A 13,175-nucleotide genomic window follows, 5' to 3' on the forward strand; every position below is an offset into this window, starting at 1 on the left:
CCCTTGGTGGTAACAGGGGCCATGGACATCACCCCAGACCCCTGCTGCTGCAGGGCCACAGACCCAGACACGGCCCTTGGCAGCAGCCCTGGCCCAGATGACATCATGGCCCTACGACACCTTCATGGCCACAGGTTGTGGCCCAGATCCTGGGTGTCTGTGTGGCCCTCCAGTGGCATCACAGGCCAGAGACATCAACTCAGACCCTGGCTGTGGTAGGACCACAGACCTAGACAGTTTTCAGCAGCAGCCCAGCCCAGAATGTCACCATGGCCCCAGGTGGCAGCGCAGACCACCCAAGTTGGCATGGCCCTCATCCACAGTTTTAATCCTCTCATTTATGATCAAACTCATAAAAAATTACTCTCATGGGTATTTATTTTTCAAACAAGTGTTTTCTTTAACTATTTGCTACTATTGGTAGTATTTTTTTATTTTTCTTGTAAAGTCTTACATTATGTAGATGATGTTTGTAATATCCTCTTACAAAAAGGAGGGAAAAGCACCTCTTTTAATTACAAAGTTGGTGTTTAACAGGTGCTGCTAGAGGCTAGACTTAAAGCTGATCTTCAAAGAGAAAAAGAGCTTCCCATTTGTAAGTGTCAAAAACGAAGCATAAATGGATGGCGGGGGCAGGAGTAAGGGGGACTCCACCATTGCCAAAGAAGAGGGATTATCTCCACCCAAAATTCAACAGTCTTAAAATATAAAGAATAAACTCCAGGTAAAGTCAACCTAGAGTCCTTCCTTCTAGACCACCCAGCTGCTGAAATTTAGCCAAAGGACTGTGGCCTTTGACACCACCCTGTGATCATTGCCACATCCCTCCATCCCTGCCCCCACCACTCTCCAACACAGGATCAGACCAAGCAGGAGAAAGCCCAGTGATGAGGGTCAGTCAAAATTTAACCAAAGATAATTAAGCAGCAACAGCCCTGGGGTTGGGGGAGCTGTTTATACACAAGAAAGAAAATGGTTATCCCCAAAGTAGAGTGATGATGGGGACATTGGTGCACACCTGTGATGCTGGGCACATTGGTACATACCTGTGATGCTGGGCACATTGGTGCACACCTGTGATGCCAGCACCTAGGAAGCTGATGCAGGAAAGTCATGAGTTAAAAACCAGCCTGGGCTACATGGTGAGACCTGACCCCCAAACTAACAGCAAAATGAAGTAACATGTTCCACTCCTTCCAAAAATAACTAAAGCTAAAAGGTTCTGAATCTGTTCTACTGGGTGGTAAGCATACTTGTTCTTCACTCTGCAAAAGGACCATCTTGTCAAGGCTGCTCACGATACAAATTTCCCCATGAAGACAGTTTGGAGCTACGTCAATCAACACTTCTGCATTAAAGATCTGCAAGAATGAAAAACCCCAAGGAATCAGCTCCTAAAAGGATGCTACCAACCACTTAAGATGCTTAGTATTTGTTGCTAGTAATGTTGCATAACACTCTGTCTGTTATCTTGTTGCCACAACAAAATACAGAAACAGCTCAAGAAAGAGGACTTTGCTCCAAGTTTGTGGTTACAATCCATCATGGCAGAGAAACTGAGGTAGCAGGGCCTTGGGACAGCTGGTCACATCACATTCTAGTCCAGAGGGAGTCAAGATGAATGTTTGTGCTCCCCATCTTCCTCTTTTTTATGCACTCTGGGACCCAAGCCCATCATATTATACAACCCACATTTAATGTAGGTCTTCGCACTTCAATGAGCTCAATCTAGAAAATTCCTCACAGACGTGCCTAGAGATTTTTCTCCAACCTGATCCTGTTGACAATATAAACCACCGCAGATATACTTAACTAATGTTTTATAAGAATTACTAGTTGCTCTTAAACCCACTACTAATATTCTTGGACTTACTTTATTATTTCTTTGATATCAACCTAGAAATGGAATAACTATATCAAATCACATTTTTTTCAAATTTTTGACTTTGTCTTTTTTTTCTCATTTTTGTCTTTTTTTTTTCAGCCAACAACCCAAGAAACAACTATCCAGCCTTACTTCTTAAAGAACTTTTTGTATGTACTACACCTCGCCCTAAGTTCCTGCTTGCAGGGGGGATTTCTCAAGCTCCACTGTATGAAGGTTTGATCTCAGACCTTTCACCAATGCTGCATATTATCAGTCTGTTGGATCTCCTCCACTCTAACAGTGAAGTGACATTTGGGTTTGTTTTCAACTCCGTTCATTGACTATTGGATGCTTTATGTATTTATTGAGCACGACGTCTCTCCTTTTATATTTAAACATTCACACCTCAAATTTGTTATTTCTAAAGGAACACTCATATCTACTTATTTTCATTTCTGTTGTTATAATAAGATGCTCTGACAAAAAGCAACTTTTGGAAAAGTGATTCTTGGGTTTACAATGTCCATCCATACAGGAACAGGAAGGCTGCTTGTCACCTCATGTCTACGATCAGGAGCAGAGAACACTGAAATGTTTACGAGCTCATTTGCCTGCTTGCTTGGGCTCGGCTTGATTCCTCCACTCTTGTATGGTTCTGAACCCCCTACCCAGGGAATGGTACTGCCCATAGCAGGCTAGGTCTTCATACATCAACGAGCTTGAGACAACCCTACCCATCGCCCAGACACACACACAGGCCACCCAATAGAGATAACCCCTCACTGAGAGTCTCTTTCAAGGCTGTGTCAAGTTGACAAGTAAAGCTGACCAGCACGCTACCTTACTGTTGGGTAAATATTCATGATGCATACATAAATTCAGTTAACTTGTTGTCTGTTACGAGCTGGCTCTCCACAAGTATATTCAATATAATTTTTATGCAGTAAAAGACCTAATTCAATGTCCACCTATACATCATTACCCTATTCTTAAGGATTTGAGACTCCTTAGGTCTCAAATTAGGGAGAATGTGAGACTGATATAATCCTTCGGCTGTGCCACAGCTGTATATCCCTGTATTTCATCATCTGGGCATCTCTACCTTACTGTGTGACCAAAAGCCCGTGCCAAACAGCTTAAAACGTATTCGTCTGCAAATTTTCACGTAAGTCATTCTTTTTGCCTCTCAAATTTTATGTGATTAAGTTTGAAACTGATTATGAAAAGCAGTATGAAACATTGAAGAATGGGACCTCCAAGCTCTAATAGAAGAGTTTGATTCTAGCCCATTACAATAAAATGCTTCTCTCAAAGCTACAATGAAAGTTATCATCCACCAACATCCTAATCTCCCAGGCCAAGTTAATACAAAAACTGTTAAATTTGCATGTATAAATATGTGGGTTTTGTTGTAAACATTATAAAACAAAGTTATATAATGTGATAATCTTCTTAGAGGTCTTTCTAACAGGAGACTAATTGCCTCAGAACATCTTTCTCCATCAAAAAACAAATCATCTATTTTAAATCAAAGCCAGAAATTAGAGGAATGTAATTGGGGAAATGGAATCAAACTCTCAATTTCAAAACATGTGATCGAAACATAAAAATAAAGTCTTCCCACTCTGGAGCCAAGTACTAATACCCTTAAGGCATTCTTTTTTAAAAGCTTCCACACAGTTGTATTCAAATAATTCACAAGAGTAAAGTTTGACAAGGGCTTTTCTGAGGAATAAAAGGCTGTACTTCAGCTCTGAACTCAGTGGTGAATGTCAAATCTTCAAATTCTCAAGGAAACTTTTTTTTTTTACCCTTTTCAGGTAGCTGGCATGTTTTAGATAGTAGATATTTAAATAAAACCTTTCTGAACAATTTCAAGGTCAGAAACAAAAACGAACCTAAGAGATTAGGCTCATCTAGGACTTGGATTGTTTTGAGAAAACCAAGCCTGAACCAAAATCTCTGAAGTGCAATGAACCAGCAACTTCTGGATGCCCTGACGAAGAACACCTGGGAAGGACAGCAAGGAAAAGTTCAGGGACCCAAGACTGTGGCTGAAGAACCCACTTGTCCTGGTGGCACCAGAGACCAAGAGTCCCTTTTCAATTATACATTGTCGATATTCTCCAGGTCATAGAAAAGGGACACAGGTAGGGAGGAGTCTCATTAGTTTTCTTTTTAACGCTGGGTATGTACCTGAGTTCTAGAAAGGCAGAAAAAGAGAGGTAGTGGGGAGAGGACATTAAATCCAAATTTCCCCTTCAATTTCTCTTTCTCGTGTCAATACTGAGAACATTTAAAAAAAAAAAAAGGAGCAGGAGCTTAGACTAAAGAGATTCAAGGGAGTGTTAAATAGCAGGCTCATGGAGATTAAGAATCAGAATATTTGGACCTCCCCCTCCCCTTTGCATTGCCCTTTCCAAAGTCATTGGTGTGCCGGCAATGCCAAATGACCATGTGCTTTGCAAAATACACATACTTAAAATAGTTTACCTGCAACTAGTCGATTCGGACCCCTTATTGCTTCCACTCCAGCAGGTTCACCATGCTGGATGTTAGAATGTAAACAAACAGGAGTCATAATCAACTGACGGTGGTAGGGTGATGTTGGAGCAGCTGTAGTTATTTTGGGATCCAGCTAAAAGAGGAAGTAAAATTAAAAATACATTTAGTTTAACTTAATTGAATTGAGCTATGTGGTTCATAGTCAATTCTGTATGTAGTTAAGTTATTGCAGGCTGCTCCAGCATAAGAAAACACTCGAGGAAGAATATTCTCACTGCTGCTAGGCAACCCCCACAGCATTGAAACCCAAAGATACAAGGCCAAAGATGTACCCCTGTATAAAACTGAAAGTCAGCTAGAAAGAAATGCATCTAATCATGAGACTCATAAAATTATAAATAATGGTCTCATTGACATCTGGCTAAAGGCAATTTTGCTTGTATCAAGAATGTACTTGACCATGCAGCTACATAAAATATAGTAATTATCTTTTGCACTATTCACTTGGTAAGTGTGCAACAAAGAATCTATAGCATCCTGTGTTTGCAGGATTCCAGCCTGTAGAAATATATTAAATAGCAAGTATGCACATAACAGCTCATACACAAAATTTAAAAGTTTTTCCCATTTGGGCAATTAGCCTCAAAACATACATTACCAAAGAGGTGGGAAACTGAAAATAAACTTAGACCGGCTCCCAGGCTGGACACTGCTCTCTTTCCATGATCTCCTTCACACAGTGAAAATAGAAGGAGAAAGTTCTTTAGGGGAGCCCTTCTACAAGGGCACTAATCTCCATCCTCATGGTTTAAACTCCCCCAAAGACCCTGTCTTTTAATACCACCAGCTGTGGATTTAGGAGTCCAGACACAAGGACTTCCTTGGGCAGATGAAACAGTTAACTATTACAAGTGTGAAAAGTGTTGAGAAGACCAGCAGAGGACCAGGGAGATGGCTCCGTGGGTATAAGTGCTTCCTGTGCAAGCCTGATAACCTGAGTTCAAGCCCCTGACCCTGATGGAAAGAGGGAACCAGCTCCTGAAAGTTGTCCTCTGATGTATACATTCGCATGTTCACAGCTGCATGCAAATGCACACACACACACACACACACACACACACACACACACACACACACACACACACACTTTTTTTGAAAAATTAACTTCTTTATTGATCCTTTGAGAGGATCATGCACCTCCCCAATTCTTCTTGTCCCCCATATCCTCCCCTCACCCCTGCAGTGTGTCCCCCACAAAAGAAAGCTAAAAAAAAAAGGCAAGCAAGCAAATAAACAAACAAAAACAAGAACAAAATAAACCAAAAGAAAAAAACCTCTTTGCTTCTCCTTCTTTCCTGCCTCTCCAACACATTCATCCTGGGGGCATTGGGAGCCTTGTCAAGTCACATAGTATACCCTTTTGTCTAATCAGCTTTACTAGCAAATGTTCATTGCGATAAATCACTGGTCTGGTGTAGCTAGAGTTTTCCTGCCTGGCCCACAGTCAGGACAAATCTCTGTCACCCACCAGTCCTACAGCCGCTCAAACCCAACCAAGTAAACACAGAGACTTATATTGCTTACAAACTGTATGGCCGTGCCAGGCTTCTTGTTATCTAGTTCTTATATCTTAAATTAACCCATTTCTGTAAATCTATACCTTGCCACGTGGCTCGTGGCTTACCGGCATCTTCACATGCTGCTTGTCATGGCGGCAGTTGGCAGTCTCTCCCTCCTTCTTCCTGTTCTCTCAATTTTCCTCTCTGTTAGTCCCACCTATACTTCCTGCCTGGCCACTGGCCAATCAGTGTTTTATTTATTGACCAATCAGAGCACATACAGACCATCCCACAGCAGTCTGGTTCAAGGCCTCTGGTTCCTGGTACACCATCATCACTGGATCCCCACTGGAACTCCTCTGGGACATCCCATGGCCGCCTGGAGTCATAGAGATTCTGCAGGTATTGTTCTATAGGACCAGTGAGTGCCTTTATGAGGTCCAGTAGGTCCAGCTGTGGGCCTGGGTGATAGCTGAGCTGGTCAGTCCAGGCCACTGCGGTCACCCACCTCAGGTGAGGGGGCAGAGTCAGCCCCCCCATGCCCATGCCCTCAGGGTCAGTTCACCCTGGCCTTTGGTGAGGGGTGGGGCCATCTCTCCTGAGTGCAGGGGCCAGCTTTCCCATAAGGGTCAGAGCCAGCTCTCTTGCTGCAGTGTCCAGCAAGAGGCAGAGCCAGCTTTCCCTGGGCCAGCAAAGGGCAGGGCTGGCTCAGCATGGCTCTCTGATTTCATCCCCCCTGGTTCCTATGGCTCCCTGAGGTGACTCAGGCCACAGACATCAACATAGACCCCCAGCTACAGCTGGACCGTAGACCAAGACATGGCCTTTGGCAGTAGCTTGGGACCGGACAACATCCTGGCTCTGGGTGGAAGCCACTCTGGTCAGACTGTTTCTGGCGGCAGCATGGCCCCAGGACACCACCAAGGCCTCAGACTGCAGCCCCAACCCTGGGCTTCTGTGTGATCTTTGGTAGCAATGCGGGACTCAGACTTCAGCACAAACCTCAGCCACAGTAGGACCACAGACCCATGAATGTCACCACTGCCCAAGGTGGCAATACACACACTTTTTTAAAGAGGAAGATGAACAGAAAGTGATGTAACTACACCTAACAGGAATCTGACAAGACCTAGAAAATCATGGAATACTTTTCTGAGGAAGTGACCTAAAGTATAAACCCTAATGAATGAGGAGAAGTTAACTGGGCAAAGATGGTATTCATCAGACATCGCATCACTCCAGTAAAATGAGTGACAGCTTAGGGCCTGGGAAGATTTATTTGGGTTTGCTGTTCCAGAGGGCTCAGCCCACAGTCCTGGACTCTACTGGTTCCGGGCACATGATGAGGCAGAACACCACAGCAGGAAGATGGGGTAAGAACTATTCACTTTATGGCCAACAAGAAGCGGACAGCTTGATAGGAAGGGGCCTGGAACAGCCCACGCTCCAGCCCCTACTTCCTCCAGTTAAGCCCCATAAACGCCCAAAGTAGCACCACCCAACTGCCTGCCTAGCATTCAATACAAGAATCATTTGTGTGGACTGTTAATATCCCCAAGCCATAACAGATGGGGAAATTATGCAGATGGCTCTGGGATAGGACTTGGGTATCTCAGGAACAGGAAGCCAGCATGGCAGAGATGCAGAACTAGCGAGAGTGTGGATGAGATAAGCATTTTAAAAAATGTAACTGTGAACTGGTCATGGTAGCATATGCCTTTAATTCCAGCACTCAAGAGGGTTGAGGCAGGATTACTTGGGTTTGAGGCTAGCCTGGACTACATCCCCACAATGTCACTGTATCTTCAGTGCATTGAAGAGACCAGGAAACGTGACCTGAAATACAGACTCGTCAGAGCTGAAGGGCGCTTGGACTAAATAGCGGAACCAAACTAGTCAAGTAAAGCTTAATGACGTCAGCTTCCCCACATAAAATAGGTGTAAATTTTCCCCTCACAGAATTACACAGTTAGAGGTGGGCACAAACATCAAAAGCTTAAGTCCAAATGCCTGTATAACTATCAGTTAGGATGAGAACCGAGGACTAGTGGGCTTGACTCTGAGGAGGACCCAAGCTAGATCCCACAGCATCCTTTCCAGTCACTTTCTCACACTTTGTGTTCATGCACCAAGTCCTTCTCCACACATGATGTCACGTTGCCCTTTTAACGCTAATAAGCAGATAAGGCGTGAATAATGATTCTAACATTTTTTGAGACAAACCCAGATCATCCTCAAACTCACTCAGAATTTGCCTCTGCCTCCCGAGTACTGAAATTACAGGTGTATACCATCATGCTCAATGGATGATTCTGACTTTTACTTCAGAGTAAAGTGAGGCCAGGATTAATTTAAGTTTATTTTAATTAATTTAATAAGTTTCCACTCTCAATAGTGACAGAGTCTGAATTAGCACTTAGGGTTCTGGCTTACCAACAACCCTGTTCCATTAACACGGACTGTGCCTTGTATGATGTGTTGCTGTACTGCTATGGGAGAGGTCAATGACTAATTAAAAGATTTTAAAATGTGGCCAGCTTGGCACAATAACCCTAAGGGTGCGGTAATGGCATGCATACCTTGACAGTAACCAATAGCTATCTAATGGACTTAAGATTTTCTCAACAACAAGGAAATCATGCCTGGTACCAGAAACCTAGTCAACTATTGTGGCCTAGTGAAGTCATGGGTCTTTGAGGAGAACCTACAGCCACTTTACTAAACCAGGATAATTCCTAACTACATTCCAAAGATGTATCCCTTCCATGGTCTGTTGTTGGTTTCTTTTTACTCTTTTGTTCTTTTGGGGGACCTGCCACCAGCTCCCAAATAAATCACACATGGAGGCTTATTATTACTTATAAATGTCAGGCCTTAGTGTGGCTTATTTCTATCCAGCTTTCCTTAACTTAAATTACCCATCTACCTTTTGCCTCTGGGCTTTTTCCTTTTCTTACTTCTATAGATCTTACTTTCATTCTCACTCTGGGGCTGGCTGTGTGGCTGGGTGGCTGGCCCCTTCTTTTCTAACTCATTGATCTCTCTTGCTTCTCCCAGATTTCTCCTTCTATTTATGCTCTCTGCCTGCCAGCCCCGCCCATCCTTTCTCCTGCCTTGTGTGTCCAGCTCTTAATTAGACCATCAGGTGTTTTAGACAGGCACAGTAACAGAGCTTCACAGAGTTAAACAAATGCAACATAAAAGAATGCAACACATCTTTGCATCATTAAACAAATGTCCCACAGCATAAACAAAGGTAACACATCTTAAAATGATATTCTACAAAATGGTCCTACCACAGCCAGGGTCTGTGTTGCTGTTGATAGCTCCTGTTACCATAGAAGGCCACGTGGATGTCTGGGATCTGGGCTGCCACCTGGGACCATTTTGGTGTCTGAGGGCCATGCTGCCACTGGGATCATGCTCATCTGAGTGGCCTGTGTTGCCACCTGGGGCCATGCTGACATCTAGGCCCAGGCTGCTGCTAAGGACCATGTCTGGGTCCAAGGTCCTACTGCCGCTGGGGGCTGTTTTGATGTCTGTGGCCCATGTTGCTCCCAAAGGCCACACAGATTCCTGAGGTCTGGGCTACCACTTGTGGCCATGTTGGTGTCTGAGGGCCATGCTGATCTGAGGGGCTTATGCTGTCACCCAGGGCCATGGTGACATCTGGGCCCAAGCTGCTGCTGAGGGCCATGTCTGGTTACCACAGGGGCCCACAGGAACCATGTGTGTTGAAATCTGAGGGCCATGCTGAGCTGGCACTACCCTTTGCTCACCCTAGGAGATCTGGCCCTGCCACTCACTGGTCACTGCAGCAGAAGAGCTGGCCCTGCCTCTCACAGGAGAGATGGCTCCACCCCTCACCACTGGTGTGGGAGTACTGGCCCTGACGCCATGGGTATAAAAGAGCTGGCTCTGTCCCTTGTCTGGAGGGGTGGCAGTCCTAGTAGCCTAGACTGACCAAACCAGCTACCACTCAGACCCACATCCAGGGTTTTGAGTTGGACCACCCCATCTATGACCTGCTGGAGTGCATGAAGGGACTGGTCCTACAGAACCATAGCCACAGGATCTCCATGACTTGAGGCAACAGCAGGATATCCAAGAGCAGTTTTGGTAAGGGTGCAGTGATGATGATGTCCTGGAAGCCAGAGGCCTTGAATCAGACCAGTGACTCACTGCAATGAACATTTGCAAGTAAAGCTGAGAGGGGCAGGGGTGGGGTGGGGTGGGGGGTGGGGGCGGGTAGTACTGCATGACACACGGAAGGTCCCAATGCCAGTAAGATGAATGAAGAGGTGTTGGAGAGGTAGGAAAGATGGAGGAACAAAGTGGGTTTTTGTTTGGTTGGTTTGGTTTTAATTAATTTTTTTTTTAGTTTTCTTGGGGAGGGACACTACAGGGTTGAAGGGTAGATATGGAGGGACTGGGAAATGAGTGGGATTGGAGTGCATGATGAGAAATTTCCAAAGAATCAATAAAAATTTATATTTAAAAAAAAAGGAAAAAAGTATCCCTATACCCACAGATGAATGTCGTTCTCACCCCCCATTGAAGAAACCTCTCTGTGCAACAGAGACCATTACAGAAAACAACAACCAATAAAACTGCAGAGTTACGGAGGTCATTCCCAACATCTCCAACACAAGTCCTGTACCTGAGACTCAGGGACCATTGAGGAAGTAGGGACGGAAAGATTGTAGGAGTCGAAGGATCCAGGAGTTTGCTGTGAGATTGTCTCCTAAAAGTATCAGAAGCTACGCTCATGAAATCTCATCAGTGTGACTGACTAGACCTGGACAAGAGTGACACTAATGTACATGCTAATGTGGACGGAAGTCAGCTTGTAAGGCACCAACATTAGACAAAGACCTACAGGCAGCTAAGGAATGCTGGGAATGGGAGAAAGAGTCTTCCCCAGGGATGAGCACACCAACTGGTTATCTGATACCAAATGGTCAGCCCCGGAAACATACACATACAAGTAACACTATGCAGACTGAGCAGGTTGTATTTATATATTTAGAGAAACACACAGCAACAACAACACTTAAAGCACTTAAGAAAAAGAGGTCATGAATTTCAAAAAGAACAAGAAGGTGGGGCACATGGGAGGGTTTGGAGGAAGGAACATGAAGGGGGAAATTTCAAAATTATAATCTCAAAAATAAATCAATCTAAAAATTTAAAACTAAAAAAAAATTGCATAAGATTGCAAATGGGATTAGCCTTGGCTAAGGGATGAGAAATGTCATGCTATTCTTCTCACTTCTGGAGTTGGAGTCTTTGAGAAAAGCATGCATTTGTGTCATGACCCTTCTCTTCTTGCTTGGCCCAGCAGACCTCAGTGTGTAGCCGTGTGTCAGACCCACAGCGCTTGGGCAGGTCTCTGTAGCGATTGGACATCTTTGACTACAGTAAGCAGGGACTGGCTTCCAGATAAACAAAAGTACATGAATTAAAAAGGGATAGCAGAATCAGTGGGCGCAAAGCAGAGTTGACCAGCTCCAGTGGTTAATTAGGAACTTAGAATTCTCTTTAACCAAGACCTACCTGTCAATGGGATGTGCGGATTCCAAGGACACTCAGTCTCCTTTCTCCTTAGTTACAATTCCTGTTGCAGGCAGGGAGCTTGGGCTTGGTCCCATTGGTGTCAAATCACACCTTTAGCTAACTAAGGTCAGCGTAGTTGATTGTAGTCCCACTTGGCCACTCTCAGTAGGGATGAAATAATTGGCTTAATAAGCTGCTGTTAAGAAAAGTGAAAAGATTGTAGGCAACTAAAATAAATAAAAATCCAGTCACAGGTTTGGAGAGAGAGCTCTGCAGTTAAAACTCCTGGCTACTCCCAGGTTCAGTTCCCAGCACCCACACGGTGGCTCACAACTGTCTATCACTCCAGTCCCAGGAGATCTGACACCTTCTTCTGGTCTCTGCAGGTACCATGCATGCATGTGGTACACATACATGCATGTAGGCAAAATACACTTAAAAGAAATCTAAAAAAAAAAATTATTTTAAAAACCCCAGTCACATTGCACCTCAGTGATCTCAGTGTAACAGATCAGATCCATCCTCCAAACAAATCAGATCAATCCTCCAGAAAATGATCCTACCCTTCACTGCTAGTACTGCCAGTCAGTTATGACTCCATGTGAACTAAGGCTATGCTTTTGTTCTAGAAAATTAATACAAGAATTTTGTTGCTGGACACTACCCACATTGAGCATACTGTGAACATAAAAAGTACATATTCAACTAGTCTTCACTGGGAACGGAAACTGTAACTGCCATGTGCCTCTCTACCTGTAGTTTATCATAGCTCTTAACTAGGATGAGAAGAAGTGAAATGGATAACAGTGATGAGAGGGACCCCGCCTCTAGGACCTCCTGTGTGGCGGACATCAGACTGGACACTTTACCTCCATCCCTTTTCAACCTACCCCCTCCTATGTGAAAAAGCACAATCATTCTGTCTCATAGTTGCCACTGACAGACAGGTCTGCTTTTCCTTCCTAGATATCTCTAAGGATTATCTCCGTCAAAAAGCAGTGGATACCGCAGGTCCAGCTGAAAACAGTAAAGACGCTCTGCCAGCAAGGGCTTCAGTAGAACAAACATGGCAGAGAAAAATGCCTTGAGCTTTCTTGAGGGCTAACTCATGCCAGCCTGCAATGTTTCCTCTAGCTTCTAGGCTGAAATATTTCACTTTTTAAATAACCCTTGAAGGCCCCATTCAAAAGAGAAAAGTCAAACCATCTTGCAGAAATGGATCACAGGCAGGCCCGAGGCCACGATCTTAATGGGGAAAAGATAACCTGAAGAATTGACCGTTGCAGTGAACATTCTGGAATAATCTGAGGTTGCTTTGGCTGTTTATCTGCACCTGGTAGGTAGGCAAGTACATAGCCTGAGTTTTTATAACTGCCTAGAGAGAGCCAGACAGTATAAAACTCCTTGCAAGAATGACAGGGAAATGTTTTGTAGCTTGGAGAGTGCTCACTGTGTGCAGGTGTGGAAGGAGGGGAAACAGTCATCGGGATGTATTATGTAAAAAATATGTTTTCAATAAAAGGAAAAAACAAACAAAAACAAAAGTTCAGGCAGAGTTGTGATGCTTTATTTTTCTTTAGAAGAAGCCGGTTGAATTTGAAACTGGCCATGTTTACATATTAAATGGCAACCTCTTTGACTTTTAAGTACCTTTCTGCTTTGGCTTTTCATCTTTTAAAAATGGGGCT

General features: G+C 44.1%; 1 long non-coding RNA gene across 1 annotated transcript; it reads right to left on the minus strand.

Annotated features, from left to right (window-relative positions):
• Positions 1–1,044: 1,044 nt before the first annotated feature.
• On the minus strand, positions 1,045–11,675 carry LOC128113233 (uncharacterized). Its single transcript, XR_008219386.1, has 3 exons — positions 11,488–11,675; positions 4,361–4,505; positions 1,045–1,097 (listed from the first exon to the last, which is right to left on the minus strand). It is a non-coding gene; the product is annotated as an uncharacterized LOC128113233 (long non-coding RNA).
• Between the last annotated feature and the right edge of the window lie 1,500 nt (positions 11,676–13,175).

Source organism: Peromyscus californicus, unplaced genomic scaffold (genome assembly GCF_007827085.1).
Source record: "Peromyscus californicus insignis strain IS unplaced genomic scaffold, ASM782708v3 Scaffold_18__1_contigs__length_77618521, whole genome shotgun sequence".
Classification (NCBI taxonomy): Eukaryota; Metazoa; Chordata; class Mammalia; order Rodentia; family Cricetidae; genus Peromyscus; species Peromyscus californicus.